Source organism: Cynocephalus volans, chromosome 1 (assembly GCF_027409185.1).
Source record: "Cynocephalus volans isolate mCynVol1 chromosome 1, mCynVol1.pri, whole genome shotgun sequence".
NCBI classification, from domain to species: Eukaryota; Metazoa; Chordata; class Mammalia; order Dermoptera; family Cynocephalidae; genus Cynocephalus; species Cynocephalus volans.
In genome coordinates, this window is record NC_084460.1 from 106095510 (window position 1) to 106106514 (window position 11005).

General features: G+C 43.1%; 1 pseudogene; it reads right to left on the reverse strand.

Moving 5' to 3' along the window:
* Positions 1 to 2759: 2759 nt before the first annotated feature.
* LOC134383972 (cysteine and glycine-rich protein 2-like) lies at positions 2760 to 5718 on the reverse strand (annotated as a pseudogene).
* Positions 5719 to 11005: the final 5287 nt, after the last annotated feature.

Here is an 11005-nt window from a genome sequence, read left to right on the forward strand (position 1 = left end):
TCTTTCTTCCTTTCTTTCTTTTCTTTTTTTTTTCAGGTTAAAGCATTGAAGAAAGAAAGCTGTTAAAAGATGGCTACTGTGAGGCTGTAACTTCAATGTCTGTCTTGTATGGCTTCCCTTTCGAGGCTGTGGTGGGTGTTTGTTTTGTATCACTCTCCAATCACAGTGGAGTTCATTTGCACCAATTTCATTTTTGTGCGCGCTCCTCAATGTTTTCCCTTTCCGCTGGATTTTTTTTTTTTTAAAATATTATTTTGGCAGGGTTTGGTCCTTTGATGATCCTTTTGAGCAAATGGTTTGCCCAAAGTTCAGATGGTGCTAGCTCCGTCTTCTTTTTCATTTACAACATCAAGAGGATTACAGAGAATAACTTTGTTGCCCAACATCAATGATATATCTTCAGGCTACTAGAAAGGTAGTTCTCAGAAAGTGTATCTTCTAATAGTTTAGAACCTCCACAGGCTTCAGATAAAACAAGTATTAAATACAGAAAGCTCACAAGGATACCAAGGAAGGTTAAACTCACTCAACCTCCTTCATCTCAAACACCTGAAATATATCTTTTTTTTTTTTTTTTCTGTCGAAGTGTGATCATGGCGAAGACAGCAGTAAGATCTTATATAACAGAAGACAGAGAAAGACAGAGAAGGAGTCACGTGGAGATGCACACACATATTAGTGAGAGAAGACAAAAACAATCTTGCCAAAAGCCAAGTAAATTATAAGGGCCAAGGACTAAATATATGTATAATTTCCAAAGAAAACAGTATAGACAAAATGCTCACAGTGTGATTTTTCTCTTAGTGAAACCATCTGACATAACCCCAAATTTGGTTTTATGGAAATTTTAGGAATTCTCACAACTTTAACAATTAGGAATGTGCAGAGGAATTCCCAAACAGCACAGGCACCTCAAACATCTCTGGGTTCCAGGCACCATTTCAGCTGTGGCTGGTCATTTGAATGTGGATGACCCACTAGCTCTTGTCAAACCTGCTATTTCCCTCCCCTTTCCCCTTGAACTAGCTTCTCTGATGTTCTATTTACAAATTCTGTGAACAGTCCTAAGGGTGGATAAGAAGGACTAGTATCATAACCGTGGTAACTAAATATCCCCAAATTTGGCCATAGTCTCAATCTCATATAATTGTATTCTTTTTAAGAGATAGTTTTACCGACTGCATAACTAAATATGATTTCAACTTTACACCTTTCTATGGCTTCTCATACAAATCAATTCAAACCCCAGAACCATTTTTTGGTTTGAGTATGAGCACAGAAGGATTCTCAGCTGGTTTTAAAAATTACTACATATTTCAAATGCTACTAAAAGCCTCTGCCTTTTCAAAGATGTTCTTCCTGACTTGTCATATTGCCTGAAATTCCACAATAGAAAATAAATTCCTTTTTGTTGGGTCCTCAATACCCACATATTAAAGCACCAACCTCCAAGTAGAGAATTTCTGTTAGCTGGGGATGCAGAAGTACCTGAGAGAGAAAAAGTGGTTGGGAAATAAGGTACAAAGGGCCAGAGAAATTCTGGAACATCACTTGACACCTAACTCCTCATTTCATCCTTTCTTTCTCAACCCCATTGTCACCTCCTTAAAACAATCAATTATTATCCCTTTCCTCAATTATTTTCATATCACTAAACAGGTTTTTGGAATTCTTTATCAGCCTACTCCAGTTCACCCTCATGCTGCCACCAAAATAGTCAAGAGCATGGCTTTGTTCAGGTCTCCACGCCACTCAAAACCCTTTTGGGCTCCCCCTTTGTCTTTCAAAGACTGTAAACCTCTGGCTGGGCATTTGAGCAGCTGTATGGTCTGGCTGGAGTCTGCCTTTCAGGCTCAGCTCGTGCTGCTTCCCCGCCCTTCTCCTTGCACTTGGCCCACACTGGAGTATTTGGTTCTCTGAACACGATCATGCCTCCTCAGCCTCATGCCTTTGTTCATGCTGTTTCCACCAACAAGTGCCTTCTCCCCTCCCCTAGCCTCCTAACCACTCAAGGAGCGCATGCTAAATAGCCTTCCAATTTAAACATTGTTTAAAAAGCTGTTACCCTGCTTTGATGAGATCCAGGGAAATGGGAAATTTCCTGCTCTCTGGGAGAGTGGAGATTGTTATTAAGACCTTCCAGAACAGAGTTTGGTCATCTCTGTCAAAAGATTACACATGATGTGATTCAATTACACTTCTAGGATATTTTTCCTAAGAACACGAAAATAAATATTTGGCTCGAAGGATATTCATCATAGCATTGTATACAACAGCAGAAAATTTGCAACAACCTTCATGTCCCCAAATGGGGACTTAGTTAAATAAATGATACATCCAAAAATGAAATAATCTTTAGCCATTACAAGTAATTTTACAAATGACGTTTAATAATATAATATTCTTGAGAAATTATTGAGTAACAGAAAAAGATTTCTAAATGGTATAGATATGAGAGTACTTCAAAAAGTCTGTGGAAAAATAGAATTGAAAGATAATACTAGTCTTTTCATGAACTTTTTGTTTTTAAGCTGAAGTTATATTTAAAATGTGAAAGAAATGGTTCTTGCAAACACTGGTGAATAAAGCAAAAGATACAGTGCTCTCTACCTATAAGTTAGCCAGCCTATCCACATACAGGGTAATATACAGTACTTAATGCTGGTAGAGTTTCACAGTAGTTTAGTGTCACAACATTATCTGTGCCTAGGTCATGAGGAGATTCTCAATGTGTGATGCTTACTTCTGGGTTTATGTCTTCACTGAGCACAAACAAGTCCCTTGGGCCCAGAGTTCTTTGCATAGCATCCTTTACAACAGATTTCTCCTTCTTTCTCTTCTCAAGTTCTTGATTCAAGTCTCTTCCCACACTTGGCACATGGGAAACAGTTTTCGAGCCAGGGATTTCCATCTCCAATTATCTTCTCGGCAGCATATGCGGAAATCCCCGCACCTGGAATACTTCTCAGTACCTCCGTACTTCTGAACAAATTTAGAAGTCTTTGGATTTGTTGTAGGCCTGTGAGGTTGAACACTCTTTGGCCTGATGCTCTGCCTCTCGCCCCGGTCCATGCTGAGCCTGCCAGGGCCCTGGTCGTACCGCAGCCTTTTGGCGCATATTTCCTTCCATGGCAGGATTTACAGTAGAGTTTTTCATCATGAATTGCCACTGCTATGCTATCTAGATTTTTCCTGCAAACCACACACAGGAAGCAGCACGGTGGAAGCTCCTGCCGTGCACTGCACCTCGTCCGCGGGGTACACGGTCCTCCCGCAGGCCCCGCACTCGTTCCCACCTCCACAGACCGGCGGCAGAGCGAGAGAGGCCTGAGGCCGAGAGAGCGCGCAGAGCCCTCTTAGTGTGATCGTTTGATATGTCCGTCTACCTAGAAAGAAAATCTGGAAAGAAATGTACCAAATCGTTCATAGTGCCTATCTCTGAGATTATGGATGATAGTGGGCTTTTTTTTTTTTTTTTCCTATTTGTAAATAAATTAGCGTGGCTATGAAGCGACGAAAATAAATGAAGGAATCTTAAATGCATATTGCTAAGTGAAAGGAGCCAGTCTGAAAAGGCCACATGCTGCATGATTCCAACCATGTGACGTTCTGGGAAAGGCAAAACTCTGGAGGTGGTGCAAAGATCAGTAGTTGCCAGTTCAGGGAAGCAAGTGGAGCACAGGACATTTTTAGAGCATTGAAGCTATTCTGTATGATACTGTAATGATAGACACATGACACCATGCATTTTCAAAATACGTGGAACTGCACAACACAGAGAAAACTCTGATGTATGCTATGGACTTTAGTTGATAATAATGTATCAAGATTGGCTCATCACTTGTAACAAATGTACCACGCTAATGCAAGAAGTTAATGACAGAGGAAACTGTATGGGGGGAGGGGAGAGCAGGAGGCAGGAGCTGTACCGGAACTCTGCTGTCTGCTCACTTTTCTGTAAACCTCAAACTGCTCTAAAAAACAGTCTATTTTTTTCTTTTTTCTTTTCTTTTTACTTTTTAAATTTTTATTGAATCAAAATTGAGTATACATATTTTGGGGGTTCAACATTGAGATTTTTTTTTTTTTTTTTTTTTGGCCGGTAAGGGGATCGCAACCCTTGGCACGGTGTGGTCTGCACCACGCCTAGCCAGTGAGCACACCGTCCATCCCTATGTAGAATCCGAACCCGCAGCCTCACTACCAGCCCTGCACTCTCCCGAGTGAGCCATGGGGCCAGCCCAACATTGAGATATGTTGATCAAATCAATGTTACTAGCATATATATATTGTTACAACTCGTAATTATTCTTTAGGCCCCTTGTCCAGTCCTTCCCCATCCCTTTTTCCCTCCCCCCTCTAATTACCCTAGATTTCGCTCCCTCTGGAAGAATAATGATTACTCTGTTGATTTGCTGCCCAAATGGTCTGTCCAATGCTGAGAGGCATGATCAGGTCCCCCAATACCATCATAGAGCAGATGTCTCTTCTGTCATTATAAAATAGGCTCTGTGGAGACAGACATCCTCCTCCTTTCTTTACCTCTGCTGGTGACTCTCCTTGTGTCAACTCACTCCACTGGCTGGTGGACCATCTGCGCGGTGGTTGTGGCATCTAGCTGTCTTCACAGCAGCCATGGTTATCATGGTGGCTGTGGTGGGCCACCCACATGGAGGACATGTTTTTGGCCTGCTCCATGGTGCTGGTGGTGTGCCTGGTTGTGGAGAATGTCTGATCCCTGGTTCCATGCCCCAGGTCCCCAATTGGGTCCCAAGGTGCTGGCACGGTGTGCCTGGTTGTGGGAGGGGGGTCTGGTCCCTTTCTCCATACCCTGGGTCCCTGAGTGGGCTCTGAGGTGCTGGTATGGTGTGCCTAGTTGTGGGAGTGGGGTCCGGTCCTCTTTTCCATGCCCCAGGTCCCAGGGCAGGCCCGAGGTGCTAGTTGTGGGAGGGGAGTCTGGTCCCTTTCTTCATGCCCCAGGTCCCTGGGAGGGCCCCAAGGCACTGGTGTGGTGTGCCTGATTGTGGGAGGACAGTATCCTTTTCCATGCCCTGGGTCCCTAGGCAGGCCTGGAGGTGCTGGTGCAGTGTGCCTAGTTGTGGGAGCGGTCCAGTCCCTGGCTCCATACTTTGGGTCCCAGGGCGGGCCCCAAGGCACTGGCACAGGGTCCCTGGTTATGTGAGGGGGGTCCGGTCCCCTTCTGTATACCCGGGTGCCTGGGTGGGCCCTGAGGTGCTGGCGCAGTGTGCCTGGTTGTGGGAGGGAGGGTCTGGTCCCCTTCTCCATTCCCCACATCCCCAGGTAGGACCCAAGGTGCTGGCACAGGGTGCCTGGTTGTGGGAGGGGGGCCCAGTCCCCTTCTCCATACCCCAGGTCCTTGGGCAGGCCCTGAAGCACTGGCACGGTGTGCCTGGTTGTGGGAGGGGGGTCCAGTTCCATTCTCCATGCCTCAGGTCCCTGGGCGGTCCTCAAGGCACTGGTGTGGGGTGCCTGGTTTTGGGAGGGGGTTCCAGTCCCCTTCTCCAAGCCTCAGGTCCTCAAGCAGACCCCAAGGTGCTGGCGCAGTGTGCCTGGTTGTGGGAAGGAGGTCCAGTCCCCTTCTCCATGCCTCGGGCCCCCAGGTAGGGCCCTGAGGTACTGTCATGGCATACCTGGCTGTGAGAAGGGGGTCTGGTCCCTAGCTGCTAGCCCCAGGTCTGCAGCCAGGCCCCTAGGCATTGGTGGTGTGCCTGTATGTGGAAGTGGGATCCAGTCCTTGGCTCCAATCCTTGGGTTCCTGGATGGGGCCCCAAGGTGCTGGCAGTGTGAGTGGTTGTGGGCAGGGGTTCTGCCCCTGGCTCCATACCTCATGTCCCCTGGTGGGCCCCAAGGCACAAGTGGTGTGCCTGGGCCAGAACTAAGTTTTTGTCCTTTGCTTACTTCTAACCCGGGGGAAATTCCTGTGGGAACCAGTACTTGAGCTGTGTAGTTGAGGTAAATTGCTGCTTTGCTGCTGTTTCCCTAGGGAAGAGTTTCTGTGCAGCTCAGGGTTTAATGGTTGACCTTATAGGTACTTCTGGCTCTCCAGATATTCGGTGCACCTGGGTTGTGTAGAAACCCTGACCTGGGCCTGAGTTTTTTCATTGAACTGCAGCCCATGCAATTCTGCATTCCCGACCAGTCTCCTCTGAGTGTCCTGCACTGATTGGGAGGCAGATCGGCTGTCCTTGCCGTGCCCCAGTGTTCCCCTGGTGGGCCCATCTCCCCCACCACCCGTGCTCCAAACAATTCCCATGGGACAGTCCCTGTGCTGGTCCTTTGCGATGACTCACTGACCTCTGAATGGCTCCCTTTTTTCAGCTGTTCTGGCTCCTCGCTCCTGTGTGCGTCCACGGGAACCCTATTAGTGGTCTTGCTGTCCTGAGTGCCACCGAAGTCCTCTTCTCCCTTTCCGCCTCCAAGTAACTCCATCAAAGGGCACAACCATGGCTTCTACTGGCTCCTGCTCCATGTGCTCACCAGCTCCAGCATGAAAGCAGCCGCGGCCTGAAATGCCGAGAGCAGTTTTTTCTTTCTCTCATCGTGGTTTCTCCCCCTTTATGAATTCCGTAGGTCTCTCCTCCTCTTCACCTGAGCTCCAGCGGCCCCAGCTTGGCTGTTGTTACATTTTTATAGTTGTAAATTAGTTGATTTATGGGAGAGAGTGACGCTGGGGACCATCTATTCCGCCATCTTGACCAGAAGCCCCAATAGTCTATTAATTTAACAAAAAATGAACATGATACACTTTCATCATTCTCAAAATAATTCCTAGCATTCCTTCAGAGCCCAATTTAAGTGTGCACTCCTCCAATAAGTGTCCCCTTATCTTTCAAACCATGTGTTCTCTCTGTAACTGATGGCTGATAATGCTGATAATGCTTCTAGAGCACACGCACAGTCCACTGCTTGGTGTTAGGAACAGTGCTCCTCCTGAAGGCAGGAACTGTGCCATGTTCTTGTCCCCTTGTGCCCAGAACAATATCTGCCATGGTGAAGATTCTCAAAAAACACTTAGGCACAGACATAGATACACACAAACACACAGAGAAAGGCAAAAATGAAAACATATATATAACAAAATATATAGGCAATGAATGTTATACATGTTGACTTCTTAAAATTTGGAAATATTAATTCAGCTTTGCAAAGAGTTACAAATCTACCGTGTGGGACTAATGATGATTTAAACCATTTGAAGAAAAAAATAGTATCCATGTAATTGATCTTTCTCACAGTATCTCCATTAGGTGATATCAGTTAAAAATGCCAGTATATTAAATCTTGAATAATCAGCAATATCTCACCAAATACATGGTTCTTTTTTATTAGCTTGCTATAGCTGTCACGAACAGTTTTTTCCTCGTTATCCCCCTAGATATGTAAGTTAATGCTTTCAACATGCATAAAAGTAGTAAAAATCATTTAACCTCTTAGAATTATTTGAAATATTGCAATTTAAGAGATTAAAAAGTCACATCTTTATTCTTCATTTACTTTTTGGATTCCAGTGGGATTGTGTAAATACTGTTTGACCCACCCACATCACTTCTAGAAGTTACACATATAAAGAATCTGAGTTTTATAGTAGGGATTGGCAATGAGAAATACAACAAAGGAAATAACTTTGCATTGTGCTTTGTAAAAAGAAATATGTAATATATACCATGGTCCTTAGCTTGTTGCCTTTTGAGAAGAAAAGACATATTATTACATGAATTTTTTCTTTGGTTTTAAGAGTATGGGAGTATATATTAATGTATATGCTCCTAAACATAAGGTATAGAGTGTTGGCTATAAAGATGACTGAGTATTTTGGACTCTTTTCATTATTTTGCTTCTAGTGGCACTTTAAGTCTCTCGTGTCTTACCTCTACTGAGACCTGGTATTTCTTTGTGTTGGAGAGGCAATTTAATCCATTTTTACTGTCTGCAAACAGACTTTCAAACAAAACCTCAGACTCTTTGAATGTGCCCCGAGGATTCCACCAAACCTATAATCCTCCACTCTCTTCTGGGGCCGTGGATGGTGGTGACAGGACTAGAGCTGGCACCAACCAGGGAGCCTCATTAGTGTCTGTGATTTTGACTTTTGTTGCCATCCTGCTCTGTGGCCATTTCAAAGCTGGAGCAATAACTATCCTCATATCTCACTGCACTTCCCCCCAGCACCGCCGAATCCAAACCTCCTGGCATGTGCTGGAGAAGCCTCTCCAGCACACGAGGAGGAAGCCACCCAATGTGCCTGCTGTTATGGAGCCAGGCCCCCCGACTGTAAACTGGTAAGTTCAGCATGTGGATGTTGGCAGCTCAGTGGGCAGCAGCAAACCAACCCCACCACAAATATCATCCAAGGTTCTAAATGTTTATGACTAGCCCTGGGCATGGAGAGGTGAGATGAGAGACCCAGGCCAAACAGGCGAAGTTTGGACAAAAATGAACCAGGAAGGAGAGAGAAAAGAAAAAAATTATTCTGGCACCTTTGTTTCTGTGGGAAATTTCACTTAATGATTGGAAAAATAGTATATTTGAAAGGCAGTCTTTTGAAAAGAATGAAATTGGTGGAGTGGGAGGAACCACAGGCAAACACCTAACAAGGGACTGCCATGTGCTAGGACAGCCATCCAGGCATTATTATTCCATTTTATAGGTGAAGGAACTGAGGTTCAGAAATATTAAGTGGCTTCAACACTGATTCCACAATGCCTGCTCTTAACTGTGGCAAGGTGACTTCTAGTGGGCGTTTGCAAGGACTTACTGTGACAAACTACAATGTCTTTCCCACCTCTCCGAAGATCTTGTACACCTTCCCATTCTCTGTTGGATTTGTCATTAACCATTAGTTCTAAATGTAGGTAAAGTTTTTAAAGTATCTAATATGTAAATACTTAATATTTATTTTGATATTTATATAATAAATATCTTAAATAAATATTTATTTTAATATTTATTTTTAGGTACGATTTAATCCTTTGAGTTTGTGGGAACAGTCTTTGTAATGCATATTTGAATTTATGCATTAAGAGATGTATCTTGGGATAAACATGTCTCCATTTATATATTACAAAAAGAAAGTATAACAAAAGCATTGCTCAAACGGACCCTTTCAGTGCAACTGAATCTTTTGGTAGAAGCATCAAACTCTCATTTGTTAATGCTTAGGCTTAGTCGGCTAATATTGACCTTTTAACATTGCCACCTCTAGCACATGCATGTTACCCAGAGCACCAGACAGTGGAAATCACCAAAAAGACAAGGGACCATAATATCATGGAAACAGCAGGGATTTCACACCAGCAAGCTCTTGGTTTAAATCCTGTGTCCTTGCTGCTGAGTGTGTAACCAGTAACTTACTTCTCTGAGCTTCACTCAAGTATATTAATGTGATGAAACCTTTAATCTGCACTTTTTATTTTATTTTATTTATCAGTGGAGAAGCCAGCTGTGTGAGTCTATGTACAGGTGCGAAAACATGTTTTTCACAATCAAGACATGGACCCTTAAGACTTCCAGGTGATGTGGTAATGTTGGTCTAAACTATACTTCACTTTTTGTGTATCAATTTCCATATGTGTAAAATAAGGAATATATATGATACAGGGGCACTGTAAGGGTTAAGAAACATAAGTAAGGAAAATTGCTTCACTAACTATCATTCATGATTCAAATCCGAGGAACTCATCTGTGCACCCTTAAAGATTCAGGGGGTAGCAATAATTAATGCCAAATTCTAATCCTTTCAAAAGAATGAGACTGGTTCAATGTAAACAGTAGCACAGCCATGAAATAGGCTTTCTAGTTAGTCATAAGCCCAAACAGTTTATCTATATATTTATAAAGCATTAATATTACCCAATTCCAATTCCTTTCCTCAAATTTTAAGCGCTTTCAAATGTCACATCAGCCCCTTCCAGGAAACCAAAGTTTATGTGAATTTTTCACATATATTAAAGGTACACATATAGGGGTTCTTTAGGGTGGATATATGCTATTGTAATTATCCAGAGCTCTGTCTCATATGTAGGAATAATAATCCCAACATTTAGTGAGTGCTGACTAGGTGCCCAGCATTTGTCTTAACCACTTGACATGGACTATCTCAATTAATCTTCCACCTCATTTTATAGATTGGACAGCTGAGGCACAGAGAGGCTAAGGAACACGGCTTAGCTTTACTGCCTAAGGCCATAGGCTGACAAAGTGGTGGAGCCGAGGTTTGAACCCAAGCCTACACTTTTGGCCACTTCACTGTATAACTCCCTGGAAACCTCAGTAAATAAAGGTAAATAAATAAATTAATGGATATGGTAGTTTGTATCCAAGACAAGGAGCTGGTTCATTAAACTCTTCCTTTTCTTTTATCTTTAAAAAGAATTTTTGTAAATATATTTTTATTTTTATTTATTTTTAAAATTCTTTTCCTCCATTTGAAGAAGTGTTTCCCTTTTACAGGGAGACCGGAATGTGACAGGACACCAGATGTAAAGAGCAGGAATTCAGCAGAAGCATCCATTGCCTACCAGTAATTGGAAGCAGGATTGTGTCCCAAATTGGAAACTTCAGTTCCACTTCTCTGTTCTGCTTCTGCGTCGTTATTGACTCTCGAGACTAAACCAGAGGCTGGGGAAGGGACTGCGTGAGGAGAGACAGAGCTGCGACTTGTCTTCAGTGATATCGTCTAGTCTATTTGAAATCCTAAGTAATATAATTATTTTCACATTAATAAACCTTTTAATAACAGTTTTCCATCTAGATGCAGAACTTCTTACCACTTTTTAGTAAGAATTTCTCAAAAAAGCTTTAGTTCCCAAAGTTTCCCACAAGAGACCCAACATTCGGAGTTCCTATTGTCCCTATACTTTTTAGTCACCCATTGTTTCTCTTAGTGCCTGGGGCTTAATATTCTATCATAATTTATACTTAAGACCAAAGGAGAAGAAAGGAAATTATGCTTGTCTCATTATTGGAACAGAACAATAATTTGAGA